The following is a 15,587-nucleotide window of genomic DNA, read 5'->3' as shown; positions in this document are numbered from 1 at the left end:
CATAGGCTATTTCCCCAAATGTTTTACAAAGAACACACACGACTGCTGGAATCAGGAAAAGAAAAATCTTAGCTCACAAACAGTTTCCCAAAATATCCATTTACTTTAACAAACAGGATGACCAGTCGCTACCCTTGGGTCCGGTGTTCCCCCTCTTCCCTGCACTGCCTGGTAGTTTACACCCCGACTGCTCTTCCCAAGGCTTCCCCGGCGACCCGCCACCTCCGCAGTCCCCTGCAGTCTCTCCGGGTCACTGCGGCGGACCAGCCGCGCACACAGGCCCCTCTCCACCCGCCCACCACCCTCTGAGGGAAGCCGGCGGAGCCTCGTTTCCCGAGAGCCACTGAACCGCGGGTGGGACCCCACAGTCAGGGGCGGGCCGAGCGCTCTCCACTAAGACGGCCGCTCTCCGGGCGGGAACCTCCGGCGAGCCCCCCCCCCAGTCCTGCCCTCGCCCACGCCCCCCGCGCTCCACCAGCGCTTCCGCGAGACGACTGACGACGACTCCGCCTCCCACGGGCGCCGCGACGGTCCCGGGCTCCCGCGAGGAACGGGGCGGGGGAGGCCGGTGAGGGTCGCTGCGGTGGCTCCCCAGGGCAGGACGGACCCCGACTGACAGCGCAGGACGGCGCGAGCGTGAGTGGCCCGAACGCCGCGGGGAGAACCACCCAGCGGCCAGCCACCTGCGGCCCTGTGCAGGCTCCGTCAGGAGAGTCAAAGAGGCGGTGCGTCTTCCGAGTCCGACCAGCATCACCCCCACAGCCGGAGCGCCTGGACCCGGGATTCGCGCCCCACTTGGCACGTTTCCTCGCCCACCGCCCGGCTACCCGGAAGTGCCTCGCGCCGAGCTCCACCCACCCCCTACCGGCGGAGGGGAAGCACCGGCACGCGGGGAAACCTCCTTTCGCGAGACTCGGCTCACGAAAACCTGGTGTGCACCAGGTGGCGCGTCTGGGCGGCCCTTCTCCTGCAGCCCACTTACCTGTCAGGCCGCACTGCCGTAAGTCCTGCTCCTGCACCCGCGTCCTCACCGCCTCCGGTCAGCCCTTCGCCTGGAAGGCTACTAAGAAGCCCGGCACTCGGCCCTCCATCTTGCTGCAAGAGGTTCCGCCCCGCGCGCCATGCGTGCACAGCCTTTCCTGTGAGCAGCAGAGGACCCTGGGAGCGCCGCTCAGGGCTGTGGGAGCGCCGCGCAGCCGCCAGGGGGCGCCCGCTGAGGACGTCTATGGCTAGCAGCTGGGAGTCCACCACAGGTCAGTCCTGGAGTTCTTGGCTGCAGCCCTGGGTGGCTACTCTGCTCTCAGGAGTCAGCTCAATTCTGTTGACTCTAGCTGTAAATTGGGGGAGACTCTGAAGCCCCCTGAGCTGTTCCCTGTTGGCTGTAGGCCAAGCGAAAGCCTCCAAATGTTGCTGCCGCCAAGGGCATTTCAAGGACGCTATGGGAGTAGGTAGATTGCCCACTGGGTTAGCTTCAGCCTTCGGTGGCAGATGCATACTGCCGAGCTGCGCCCCCAACCCAGGCTCGTACAGGAGGTCTCTGCACCAGATTTGAACCCAGATCTACCAGTCTCCAAAGCTACTCAGCCTCACTGCCTCCCTGTGTGATGAAAGAACCAATCCTGCCAATCAGGCCACTTCAGCCCCTGCTGTGGCCACCAAAGAGGAAATGGACAGCAGGAAAACACGGCCTTGGGGCTGCTGGGCCAGGACAGGCCAGCATTGGCTCTCAGCTCTCCTGTGCGGCTGGATGACCTTGATCTGGTCGCTCTCTCAGAGCCTCAGATTCCTCAGGGATATCCCATCCGTATCTGACGCTGGAGCAAGGGTTGAAAGACCGTGAACGTGGGTGGTGGTCCTGGTGCCCAGCCTGTTCAGGAAGCAGTCCCCCCTGTGGCCTGGGTGGCTCCTGTGGGCAGGCCATGAGCCTCTGGGGACCTGCCAGATTGGTCCCTTGCAAGACCTCATCAGACAGCCTTGAGGCAGGGTCCAGCCCTTGCTCACGCCTTTAGCAAACCAGCCTCTCAGGTTGTTTCTGTTTATTTATTTATTGTTTTGGTTTAGGGTTGTTCAGCCACCGACCCACCCCCCCCTCAATTGGGACAAGCAGTTCTCCTGCCTGGTGAGGGAATGGCTTCTCCATTTCCTTTCCCTGTCCCTGAGTCCTAGTACCATATGTCCGCATCTCCCAGTTGGCTCCTAGTCAACGTTCAGTTTAGTTTTGTAAATAAGTGGCAGTTTCTCCTGGTGTGTTTTGACTTTGCTTATGTAACATGTATGTCCCCAACAGAAAAGGGTCGGCTCCTGAAGGGAAAGACTGCCTCCTGTCTCCCCGCCTCACACACACTCTGTACTCGGCAAAGGGCCTCAGTATTGATTTTGTGGAGTAGCTGAGTGCGTGAATGAGTGGATAAGTGTGTTGAGCGTCAGGGAATAATAAGAAGTTAGAGAATCTTTGTGGAGGAAGAGCTGATTAAGGGAAAAGCACCCCTGGGTGTGCTGGTGCCCTCCTGTAATCCCAGATTATGTCGGTTAGCAAAACTGTCTCAAAGTAAAAAGGCTGGGGATATAGCTCCGTGGTGAAGAGCCCCTGGATTCAATCCCTAGAAAGAGAAAAAAGCACCTGGGCTCTAGGTTCTTTTAAGCCACAGAAGGGACTTTAGGCAACGGGCAGAAGTCTTATTTCACAAACCAGAAGATCATGAAGCTGCTGAACCCTTTCTTGTTCGGGGTCTAGTGACCATCCAGTTCCTAGTCTGTTCGGTCAGGGCAAGGGTGGAGCTTGTGTGCTGGGGGCCCTAGGCTACCTGCGCTGCCCTCCCCAACCCTCCTCCCTGCCCATAACTGACTTTTTTCCCTTACCCCTCCAGGAACACCCCCAGTGTGCCTGAGCGAGGCCTGCATCTCAGTGACCAGCTCCATCTTGAACTCCATGGACCCCACGGTGGACCCCTGCCAGGACTTCTTCAGCTATGCCTGTGGGGGCTGGATCAAGGCCAACACCGTGCCTGATGGCCACTCACGCTGGGGGACCTTCAGCAACCTCTGGGAACACAATCAAGCCATCATCAAGTACCTGCTGGGTAAGCACCAATGGGGACACTAAGGAATGGGCTGCAGGGGACGCCACCTACTGCACCTGCCAGCCAGGCCTGGTCACAGGAGGGGCTTTGCCCTGTCACTCGCTGTGGGGCCCTGCTGTGTGAGTTATTCATCTCTAGTCTCAGTTTCTTTGTGTAACAGCATTAATAACATCAAACTGTAGAGTTGTTTTGTTTGAGGTGCTGGGAATCAAACTCAGGGCCTTGCATATGTTAGGCAGGTGCTTTGTCAAAGTTTTGAAACAGGGTACTTGCAAAATTGGCCAGGGTGGCTTCAAATTTGCAATCCTCCTGCCTCAGCCTCCAAAGTAGTTGAGATTACAATCATGCAGGGCTTTGAGCACTACAGAACACACTGTGATGCGTCAGCTCGTCTGTGACATATACCAGGCACACAGGAGCTGATAGCTGTGGTCATTTTATTTTGTGGCTTCAGGATGCAGCATCGTCCTTGGCTAGCATTGACTGAGTTTTGAAAGCTGTGAGCAAATGGAGTCAAGGCTGGACATACCACATCAGACTTTAAGGCCCAACGGAAGTTCTAACAGCTTATCGGAGAGTTAAGTTGTCCACGTAGGCAGGGTCTTCCGTGGCCTCACAGACTCTCCAAAGTACTTTTGACTTTGGGGTTGATGGTTTCATCCTCAGATTCCAATTCCCCGCCTGCCTTTGTGCAGCTGGACTTCTGGTTCATGTTGTTGAATTCCCATCAGCCCCATGGAACCCAGAGGGAGTTGCAGAGCCAGGCTGCACCCCACTCCTGACTCAAACCCCTTGGCAGTAGGGACCTTTTACTGCTGCCCCCTGCTATCCCCTGTCCTGGGACCCTAAATGCTGGGAAGGGCCAGATTATGAAAAAAAATAATCCATGCAGCCATGCTGGACAGACTTTGGCTTTGACAAATACTCATTAACTTTTTGAAAACCACTCAAGACACCCAAGGTAGGTAAAATGAAGAAGCTACCTGAGAGGGGACAAATCTTCTCAAAAGGACAGTCATCTCCTTACGAGACAGGAAATGATTCTAATTTGACAATTATGAAATCAAGGCAGCTGGGGCTCTTGGTGAAGGTGGGAACATGTACACAGGTGAAGGAGTCCTTGACTCACTCGTGCCTCGTGCTGCGGCACAGCTGACACCAGGTAAAACCTGCCTGTCCTTTCTCCTTGACCTGGGCATTTCCTGGGTGGGATGCCCCTCAGCACCCAGTGCAGCGACAGCCTCCTGCTGGCCCCCCAGGGATGGAGCAGGGTGGTACTTGAACGTGGATTGAAGGAATCTGCAGGCCAAGATGGCCAAGTCCCAGCCTGAGATGGCCCCGGGCCATCTGAGGCCACCAAAGGTGTCTTCCAAAGGGGGTGCCGCCTTTTGTTTCAGATCTGGAAGCTCAAGTGGCAAATATGTCTGTGGTTTCAAGGCTACAACTCAGGACAGTCCCTTCCCCAGAGCCCAGTGACACAGCCAGGTGCTGCGCCCCTCCCCTGACTCAGGCAATGGCAAGGCCCTACTGAGGTGGATGGCACAAGGCGTCCATCCTCTGGAGGAGCGCAGTATGTTTCTGGGAATGGGCTGATTTGATTTTGTATTCCTTTAATAAGTATAGTTTTGATTTCTCATATGACCATTAAGTATAAAGGAAAAATCATGACTTTCCCAATTAATGCAACTACTTCTAAAGAATGGATCTGTTTGCTCTAAATGCAATGATTCAGCTGTGGAGTGTAAATTGTTAATGTCTAAAGAAAAACTCCCTGTATTCCTGTCAAGGAAGTTTTTGAGAAATTAAATTAAAATCTAGAGAAGAAAAATTAATGTTAAGAAGATAGATTAGTGCTTAGTACTGGGCAACTTGTTCTTGTTCCTGTGTACAATGGTTTGTGCTCTTACTTTTGTTTGATTAAAAGTAATAACAAATCAACCCCTTGCCGTAACCATGGCACTGGTTCCAGTCAGTAAGTCAAGAAAGAATAGTCAAGGTATAGGCCAATAGTTTGGGACATTTGTAACTATTATTAAAAGTTAACTAAGCAGAAACTGCTCAAAGCAAAACGCGAACTGAAAGTACAAATGCTTGCTTATGCATAAGCCAAGATACATTATTCTATTCTAATTGTAGCTACGTAATATTTTGTTTTGTTTGAATAATGATTCCTGTTTTGTAACCACAAAGTAAAGTAAGCCTGCCAAAATGAAAAGTATATATGATCAACTTCACAAGTAAAGATTGGGATCAACACCTTCACTTTGGTGTCTGTGTTGTTTCTCCACCCCCTCTTTCGCCGACTCCTCACCATCCGTTCGTCTCCTGAGACCCCCTGTTGGAGCTGGTCTCTGACAGACAGGGCCTTGGCAGGACCATAACGAAGCAGTGGGTGGTCCAGACATGTAGCGAGGTGGGCTGGGTTCAGTGCTGACTCTCACTGCGGGGTCTGGGCCAGTTCCGTAGCCTGATTTTTCATTGACACACTGGCAACCGCGCTCCTCCAGGTTATAAAATTTAATGGGAAAATATGAGTAAAGAGCTCTCCTCAGTCTGCACGTGGTGGTTGCTGTTTGCAGTAATAGTACTCTCATTCCTCACATTAATCCCCACACAGGACTGTACGGTTCACAGAACACTTTTGAACTGTCATCCCATTTTATCCTGTAGGGTGGAAACTGGGGAGGTATCGTTCACCTCATTTGATAGATGAAAAAACTGAGGTTCAGAGAGGTCCTCAAGATAGTCTCATAGTTGGCCTGATTCCTGGTCCTGTGTCCTTTCCCCTGTCCCATGCCCTCTCCTCAGGTATAAGGGACAGACATAGCTCCCTTGTCACTGTGTTGAAGGGAGCACAGAACACTGAGGGCTGAAGGAGAGTGGGAAGGACACTGGCAGTTTTTGAGTGTCTGTTATGTTTTAGGCTGTTTATATCTACTGCCTCTTTAATTCTCATTAACATTCTGGAATTTAGGGATTATCGTTCCCATTTTACAGATGAGGAAACTGAGGCTCAGAAATGTGAAATAATTTTGCCAAGAACATACCTTCATTCCAGAATGGAGTGGGGCTGGTGCTCTGGGGGGCAGATAGCATCGAGGGGGGGGAGGAAGAAAGATGGGCAATTAGGCCCAGAACCACTCCTTTTGCTTTGTGGTCAAGGGTGCTGGCCTCCCACTGGCCTGGAGCTGATTCTTACTGGGAGGACCTTAGACCTGTGCGTAGATTGGATCCATCCTGTCCTGTTCCCTGTACATTGGCAGGGCTCATGAGGAGTGGCCTCCAGGCCTGGGCCGTAGCCTTACATCACCGTGTCCCTGAGAGTCCTGTTGTACATGGAAAGCTGCTCTGAGCCGGGCACAGAACAGCCGGCACCAGGCCATCAAACCCTTGACCCCAGGGCCAGGGGCTGATGGTATCAGGAGGCAGACCAGAGAGCTGCGAAGTCTGGTGGCCTTGGCCTGCGAGCTTGGCCGCTGCCAAGTGACCTGCTTCTCTCCACCGTAGCTCCAGTCTCTGTGAAATGGAGGAGCCAGTGCCACCGGGAGTGAGTCTGCTGTGACACTGACTGGCACGTGTGGTTCAGAGGGCCACACACAGGGCCTGGCACCCACCAAAGGCTCAGCAGGGCATAGGCGCCCTTCTTGGTGGGGTGGGTTCCAACCGGACTTCATCCTGACAAGCTGTGTGACTGCAGAGGGCCACCAGCCTCTCAGGCCTCAGCTCTCCACCTGTGAAGTGGCGTCTAGCTCACGTGCTGGCTGCGGATGAGGCTCAGTGGTTAAGCGACCCTGAGTTCAGTCCCAGGTACCAAAAAAAAAAAAAAAAAAGTATGGCCTCACATCATCGGGGAAGCCAACAGACAGGCCCCTCACTCCTTAGCCTGGCCCTTGCCTGAGGCTTTCCCACTGTGCTTGGATCCAGTCTCTAGAGTGCCCCCACCCGGCCCTTCAAGACCCCTTCGACCCACTGCCTCTGTTGAGTCTTCCAAGGGCTTCTTAGGGCCTGAGCTACATCGTGGTACTGCCAGGTTTATTCTACAATATCTACAATATCATATATATTTTGCATAACAAAAAAACATAATGCGAGCTTGTAACAATTCAAGCAATACCGGGATGATAAGGAAAAGTTTGCAGCCTCCTTCCTTCTATCCCAAACACCAATCTACACATGCACACTATTCCAGCAGCATGAGATGTGTCCACGTCACTGATCTGGCAACGAATCAGGTTACCCTGTGTCATCACTCATGGTTTTGTTTTTATGTTTCCCGCATTTGCTGTTTCATCTTCCTCCCCTCTGTGACAGGCTGTGTCTCTGAAATGGTAGCTCCGTGCGGGACACATTCTAGAGACAGGGCCACTCTGGGGTCCCAAGGGCATAGAAATTGTTTGGCAGCCTGGGACCAGACCACAGAGTTTCCAACTGCCTGGATACTTTCTTCTTGGGGCCCTGAGTTCCAGAAACTTCCCCAGTCACTTCCCCAAAGTCCCGGAGAGGAAGGACAGCATCCCATTTAATCGGTCCACTTCTTCCTCTGGGAGTTTTTATTGGAACACCCTTTCCCACATCACTCCTCAGGAGCCTGAACGAGCCCAGGCAGGCAGAGCGGTAACCCAGGGGGGCAGAGCAGTGACCCAGGAAGGCTGCGGGATGGGGGCTGGGAATTTCATGGTCTCCCTGGCTGCAGCAGGACTGCCTGGCCAGGGACATGTGGGGCCCCCACTTGGCCATCAGGGCAGGACCTGTGTTTGTTTTAGATAAAAACCACAGACTCAGTTCCAACAGTCAGGCCTCCGGAGCCCCATCCTGCTGGGGAAAGCAGGAGCTGATAAAGAAGGTGCCTTGTTCTGCAGGAGAAAAAACATAAGGATACCATGTGTTTTTGCCATTCCTGGTGCCTACTGCAGGCCAGGCCCTGCACCGAGATCTCATGGACAGCCCATGGGGATTCAGCATCAGAGACAGGGAGAAGGTTAGGCCCAGGGAGGGGAGGGGAGGCGCCTGCCTGGGAGAGTAGAGCCCACAGCGGCTTGGGCTTCCTGGAATTTGAACCCAGGCCACTTAAGCCTCTCTGGGGACCAGCCACCCCTGTGTGGGTGTGGCCGTGTGTGTACATCTCATCCTAACAGTTCCCACTGCGGCTCTTACTAGTACCACACTCAATTTATAGGTGAGAGGTTGGGTAACTTACTGGAGGTCTCACGAGTCAGTGGCTGAGGCTCAGGGCAGAGGTCCACTCGGGGGTGTGGTAGAGATCCCCAGGTGTCTGAACCTGAACTTCAGACCGACGCTCTTCACTTTCCACTGGTTCCCGGGCTCCACATCCTGGTAAAGGCAGCTGCTTGCCCAGGCTGAGGAAGCCTGGCACCATTCCTGATACTCTCACCCCTCCTCTGCTGGCCCATGCCCCCATCTTGGCCCACCTGATCTACTCCAGTGGCCTCCACCTGGCCATCTTGCTTCAGCACTTGTCCTTGGAGCCCTTGAGTGAGGAAGGAGAGGGGTGGGAGAATCACTGGGCTCCAGGAAGCAGAGGTGGGAAGAGGAACTTGAACTTCCACCAGGGCTCCTGCCCCAGCCAGAGCTGAAGCGGGGTCCAGGCATGGTGCCCCTGGAGGGGGCATAGCACAGCACACACCTGCATTTCCTCTCCATGCAAATCCTGGGTGGCACCAGCCCCATCAACCTCCTCCCCTGAGGTGACATCCTGCCTTGTTAAACACGGACGCTGAGCTCCCTTCTTTGAGCACATGTTGCTGAAGGCCTACTTTGTGCCTGTTCAGGTTCTGGGGACACAGGGATGACTAAGACACAATGTGGGGCGAGGCAGCCCACACAGCCCCAATCCCGCTCCACGTCAGCCTCCTCCTGCCCAAGCAGGGCTTCCTCTGGCCACTTTCCCAGGCCTCTCCCACCATCCTCTCATGGCTTCTGGCACCTTCTCTTCATACTCCCCTGTGTGGAATCAAACACTCTTGTGACTTTAGTTGCCATCTGTTCACTACTGGGCTGCCAGCTTCCTCGGACAGATCCGTGCATCTCCACACCCAGCCTGGTGGCCACCAAAAACCCACAGCTGTGGGAAAGCCAGTGAGTAGGATCCCAGGTTGCTGGAGGAACTTTGAGCTTGGTTGGGGAGCCGTTCAACAAAGGAGAGAGGGAGGCCATGTTTGAAGGCAGTGTCCTTGACCTCCAAGTGCTAGGGAAGGAAGGGCCAGGCAGCCTCAAGCTGGAACTCAGAATGTGCTGTGATTAGCACAGCCAGGCTGTTCCTGGTGAGCCTTCCATGGGCCTCTTATCTGGGTGGCCTTGGGCTCTGGAGGAGGGAGATGCCAGGCCCTCTACCTGTGCACAGAGCACTTCCCCTAACAGTGGCCCTGGCATTCAGGGTCATGAATGGAGCCAGATGTGGATGGTGAGGTGCAGCTTCTGGGCCTGGCAAATGATGACAGTTCTCCTGCTTGTCCTTCCAAGAGCCTAGCTGCTGGGAAGGGAAAAGCATTGCCACAGAGCTGAGGCCACTGGGGTGAGGGACTCCCCTCTGCCGCCCCATGCTCTGCTTCCTGAGTCGGAGGTGTGGCAGCAACCCTAGCTTGGCCCCCTTTCCCTCTTTTGTCCCCAGGAAGCCTCACACAGGTGTCTCCAGAGCCCAGCAGCAGCCCTTGGTCTCCTGGGCAGGGCTTGCCCCTCATTGTTCAAGCCCCTAACCTCCATATCTCATTCAGGGCCTTCTCTTGGCTCTGACCTGTCTTCAGTCCAGCCCGCTGAGTGCCCTTTCCGGGGCTACCTCCCAGATCTCAGCTAGACTGGGCTTGATGCCCTCTGACCAGTGATAGCCATGGTGCTATTTATGCCAGAATGGAGGGATGGGGAGCCTTCTGGGTTGAGAACTGGAGAAGCTGATTAAAGACTGGCCAGGAAGTGACTCGTGCCCTTGGCACCCAGTGAATGCCACACACTTTCCTTTTCTTCTAGCAGCAGGCCCTTCCTGCTTCCTTCCTTGGCCCCACGCTATCCATTCCCTCCACCCAGTGCCCTTTGCCCTGTTTCTACCTGGTGACCGCCTTTGTTTCTCTTTGAGACCCAGCTCCAATAGAACCTCCTCTTAAGGCCCCCCCACCCCCAGAGAGGGGTGCTTCTCTGTGTTCCAGAGCCTCTGCAGTGTTAAAGCACTTTTGTGTGCTGTGTTCCTTCCTTGGCACATGTATGTCCCCGCTAGACTGTAAGCTCTTTGGGGATAGAGAGCAGGTCTTAATTTTGTGACCAGAGTGCTGAGAATGTTCTGGAAGGAGCAACATAGGAGAGGTTCTGAGTAAAAAAAATAGAAAGGATGGAAGCAAGTGGGGTTTTAGCAGGGTCCCATGCCGAAGCCTCCTGGGGTTGAGGACATTGTTGTCTGGCCCCAGAGTACCCACAGTACCTGGCAGAGAGCAACCCTTTGCTCTGCGTCCCATGGATGGATGGATGGATGGATGGGTCGATAGAGGCCCACGAGAAAGGTGCCTATGGAGGAGGTGGGTTTGGAGAGATCTTGGGAGAAAGCAAAGGAAGAGGTTTAAAGTCAGAGAGCAACTAATCTGAGAGAAGGACAAGTGGCCAGCCCAGGGTGGGAGCAAGCTGGACAGATGGACGCAGAGGCCAGGAATCTGACGTGGTCTGGAGTAGAGCTCTGAGACAAACATGCAGGCCCAGAAGCCCCAGCACATAGTAGGTCCTGGGGACCTGAGTACTCAAACTCGCCAGGTACAGATGGGGACCTTCCGTGCTGTGCTCACACAGGAGGGTGGCCTTCAGCAGGCGGCTCTGGACCAGGGGCTAAGGACAGGGGGGATGGGAAGGGAGTCTCCGGGTGGGTGGGTGGGGGTCTGGGAACCAAAGAGGATGAGGTGCTGCTGGCCTGAGTTGGGGAGGGACGGGGAAAACAGCCCTTGGAGTCGTCCGCAGGTCTGTTGACTGCGCCTGCCCCCCCCCCCAGGAGGAAGCGGAAAGTCAATTCACAGTGAATGAGGCCTTTCAGGCTTCACTCAACCCCAGTGTTTCTCACAAGGAAGGTGAGCTGCGATCTGAAGCCAAGACATGGCTTTGTCCCAGCACCAGGCAGGGGAGTTCCTGCCACATGTTGGCTGGCAGGGATGCCGACTGTCCTGCTGGGTGGGCCCGGGCTGGCATGCCAGGGACAGGTCCTCAGGCCTGATCAGCAGATGGGCAGAGACAGGGCATGCCCTCCTGATCTGCACCCAACTAGGATGGGGGCACTCATACCCACTGGGGCTGGCTGCTCCCTGAGAGCAGCTGCCCTGACAGCTTCACAGTGGGGAGCACCGAGGCTCCAAAAGAATCTTGCCTGGGGATCCCCAGCAGGTAAATGGGGGCTTATTCAATATCTGCTATCTCTTATCCTTCTAGAAAATTCCACAGCCAGCTCGAGTGAGGCAGAAAGGAAGGCCCAAGTATACTACCGCGCATGTATGAATGAAACCAGGATCGAGGAGCTCAGGGCCAAGCCCCTGATGGAGCTGATTGAGAAGGTGAGTCCCTGGGACACACTCTGGCCTCCCTCCTGCCGCGCCTCCTGCCAGCCCCTCTGGCTGCAGCTCTCAGGCCCACTGGTGCTCAGCCACCCCACACCTCCAGCCTCCGCACCCAGCTGGAACACGCAGCCTGTCTGTCTGCCACTGCGTGTGCATGCACGTCTGTGCATGGGGGGACTGTCTGTTGTAATGTGTGGGGTTGTGTGTCAGCATCTGTTGAGGACATCCAAGTGCCTCAGTGCATCTGCGTGGGCCTTGGGGACGATATTCACTGGGAATCTCTTCCTCTGGATTGCCACTTCCCTTTCCTCAGGAGGTGGGTGTGAGTGTGCGAGAGGTGTGTGTTATTCCAGAGAAACCAACAGGGAGTCTTAGGCCAGCAACAGAGCCAGACGTGCTGGCTGGAGGCCTCGCCTTGCTCCTGAGCCCAGGAGAAATCTTCCCTCCGGGCCAGGCTGCCTGGCACAGACAGAGATGGCTGCGGCTTTTCTGGCCACCCTTTGCTTGCTCAAGGGCTCGCCATCCTATCTCAGTTCGGGGAAGGTATTGCTGCAGGCATGGGGACTCTCCCAGTCCCTCCTCTCTGGCACAGGCCCCATGTGCCAGTGTGTGCCAATCCTGGAGGACCAAAGAGAATTTTTTTAAGTCCCAACTTGGAGAGAGACCAAGGTAGACCCTAGCTTATCAGCCTTTTTCAAAATACAGAGCCTTATTTCCCATAGTCACAATTGGATTTATGTCTTAATAGTAATCACGTTCGTGTGATTGATTGTCCAACAAATGAACAGCACAGGGGGCAAAGTCTCTGGGATTCACAGCTCAGTTGTTAAGGATGAGTCTTTGCTCCCTCTGTGGGTCTCCAGGTCACAGGTCAGAAGCCCTTTCATTTGCTCTGGATGCTCCCAGAGGTCAGATGACTGCTCCAGGGTCACAGAGCAAGTCAGCTGCAGAACCAGAATTTGCATACAGGCTCCTTACCACCTTCCCCTCCCTATCTGCTCTGCCTTCTCCCAGCTCAGAGGCTGGAATATCACAAGTCCCTGGGCCAAGGACAACTTCCAGGACACCCTGCAGGTGGTCACTGCCCACTACCGAACCTCACCCTTCTTCTCCGTCTATGTCAGTGCAGACTCTAAGAACTCCAATAGCAATGTGATCCAGGTGAGCAGGCCTGGGCCAGGGAAGCAAAGGGTGTGGCCTCCTGGGGTGGAGGGAGACCTGCCCTGGGCCGCGGCAGCAGGCTCTGGTTTCTAAGCCGGGGTTATTTCTGGCAGCCCCAAGCAGTGAGATTTTTACAGGCAAGAGACTATGAGAGGGCAGACTAGCCATCTCGGTGGGCAGCTCATCATGGGCCACAGAAATGACAAGTGATATCAACTCCTGGGCACAGCTGTAGCCACCTCTTTGTCCCCTCCCTTAGCCTCTGGCTCTGTGGTGCTGCTTGGAATGCTTTTGGTCCATCTCTCCCACCAGAGACTGCCCAAGGCTGAGGATCAGCACACCCAGGAGAGCCCCCAGATTAGGGGTCATAAAGGCTTAGTTCTCAGCCCAACCGCACCACTCACTCACTGTGTGACCTTAACAAGCATCACCCTCACTGAGCTACACTTTCCTTTTCATCCTAATGAACTATAATAGCAGCTACCCAAGTTGAGTCAAGGTGTGGCCAGAAGGTTCCAATGGTAGCCATCAGGAATTGACCCTCCTCTGCCTGCCCCACTCTCAGGAAACCTTGTACTGACACTGTCCTCTTGAATCCTCATTCCAGCTCCGAAGGTTAGGTGTTATCCCTAACTTTCTGGGCGAGGAACCTGGGGATCAGAAAGGTTAAGTAACTTGGGTTAAGATTAAGTCACTGTGTTGGCTCCTCGCCACTTGGGAAGGGTTTAGAGAAGTAGAGTGCATTGCTGAGGCAAGGGGTGTTTGAAGAGGAAGGAGGCTCTGTCCAGCCCTCAGAAGGGCCCAGGTCCCTGCAGCTGACCCCACAGGTGGGCAGGAACATGTCTGTCTTATCACTGAGTGATCCCATCTGTGACTTCGGCTACCGGCTTGTGCTCTTCCTGGGACCTGAGCTGGTCTTTAGTGCCTGGTGTGAGAAGTCCTGGGGCAGGCAGAGGCCGCAGGAGACACACAAGCCTGCAGCAGGGCCTTCCTCTCACTCTGCCTCCCTCTTTAGGTGGACCAGTCTGGCCTGGGCTTGCCCTCCAGAGATTACTACCTGAACAAGACTGAAAACGAGAAGGTGAGTGGGACTTTGCAGTGGTTCTTCCACCGTGTCCCCCACAGCATACCTGGGCAGGTCTTAGAAGCTGGGGGAACACAGGGGTATCACTTTCCTGATGGGCAACAGGCAGCCCAGTCAGGGGAGGGATGCCCCCAGGCTCGCTAGTTCATATGCAGGCACTGTGGGCACAAAGGACAGGGGTTAGGTGTCATTTGTCCCCATTGTAAAGAGGTGCAGTAGCAGCCCCCACCATTTGAGGGTCTCAGACCTTTTATATACCTCACCTCTAACCCTCCCAGTCACCCCAAAGTCACTCAGCTTCTCTGAACATCATTTGCTTTATCTGTCAAATGGATATTTGTTTTACCTTGCCCTATACAGAGGAAGAAATAAGTCTCAGAGACAGAAGTGACCTGTTCAAGGTCACACAGCCAGTAAGTGGGGAGATCCAGAGCCACAACCAGATCACCTCCAACCCCTCACAGCTCTCCCTTCCCCTGCCCGGCCCACCTGAGGTTCACTCTCCTGTCTACTGGGCTCAAGGTCCAGTAAGAGAGGGAGACATTACTTAACTGACCACCCAAGTAGATGCCAACTGTATACATTGTGATCAGGGCAGAGGGAGTCAAGAAAGGACTTGATTCAGCTCTAGGGACATGGTGGCAGAGGGTGATTCAGAAAAGGTGCATTTCCAGAACAGGAAGATGGCTGAGGACGAGCCCTGAATGCAGGGCCAGAGCAGCAGGGGCCAGCCTCAGGGACCTGTGTGTGCCCAGAGGCGGTGGGCTTTACCAGGAGCGCCATGGACACCAGTGAATACACATAGCGCCAGACTCCTCCCCAGAGCTGTTTTCCAGCATGTTTCCTGGGCCCCATGCACAGGGCCGCAGCTGGGCTGGCCTCACCTGGCCCACTGGGCGGCAGGTGGCAGCCACTGACAGACAGTTTTGGGGTGCTTGCTGGGTCCCACAGGTGCTGACCGGATACCTGAACTACATGGTCCAGCTGGGGAAGCTGCTGGGCGGGGGGGATGAGGACGCCATTCGGCCCCAGATGCAGCAGATCCTGGACTTTGAGACAGCGCTGGCCAATATCACCATCCCCCAGGAGAAGCATCGGGATGAGGAGCTCATTTACCACAAAGTGACAGCCGCTGAGCTGCAGGTACCCTGTGCGCCAGCTACTGCAGGGGCAGGGCCACTGGAGTACACAGAGTCGGACAGGGCTCTTGGGGGGAGGGGTCATACCCACTTCATCATGACCTTAAAGCCACCCTTGGAAGGAGGTGTTTATGCCCAGGTTACAGATAGACTGGGGCTCAGACAAGTAAGATTACCTGCTGGTGGCCACAGAGTGCAAAGGGACTCCAGAGCCAGGCTTCTTCCCTCGCCGGGCTGCTTCGTGTGACAGCATTTCCCTAGCAGCTCCCAGTCATCCAGCACCGAGCACTGAGTAAAGGTGGGGTGTGGATTCCGACGTTTCTTCTCCCTTTGGTGAACAGGAGATGAAGAGACATGGTCAGGGCCCGGAGGCTCCTGAGGGCAGGGGTGCTGGCCCTGGGACTCAGGCTTGGCTCAGCTTTTGACCATGTCCCTAGGCGATATCCAGAGGTGTAACTGGGAGTCAGACCTGTACTTTCTGTGAAACTGGTGTGACTCAACGGAGACCTGCTGTCTCCTCCGTAGGTCAGCCTTGCCGAGGCTTCCCCCTGGTGGCTGCTCAGGCCTCCAGGGCCTGGGGTGGACT

General features: G+C 55.0%; 1 pseudogene; it reads left to right on the top strand.

The window, feature by feature from the left end:
* The first annotated feature begins 505 nt into the window (after positions 1–505).
* Positions 506–15,587, top strand: part of LOC144373093 (endothelin-converting enzyme 1-like) — a 40,076-nt pseudogene continuing 24,994 nt past the window's right edge.

Source organism: Ictidomys tridecemlineatus, unplaced genomic scaffold, assembly GCF_052094955.1.
Source record: "Ictidomys tridecemlineatus isolate mIctTri1 unplaced genomic scaffold, mIctTri1.hap1 Scaffold_231, whole genome shotgun sequence".
NCBI classification, from domain to species: Eukaryota; Metazoa; Chordata; class Mammalia; order Rodentia; family Sciuridae; genus Ictidomys; species Ictidomys tridecemlineatus.
The sequence above is the reverse complement of the archived record's forward strand: the minus strand, read 5'-3'. Positions and strand labels throughout refer to the sequence as shown.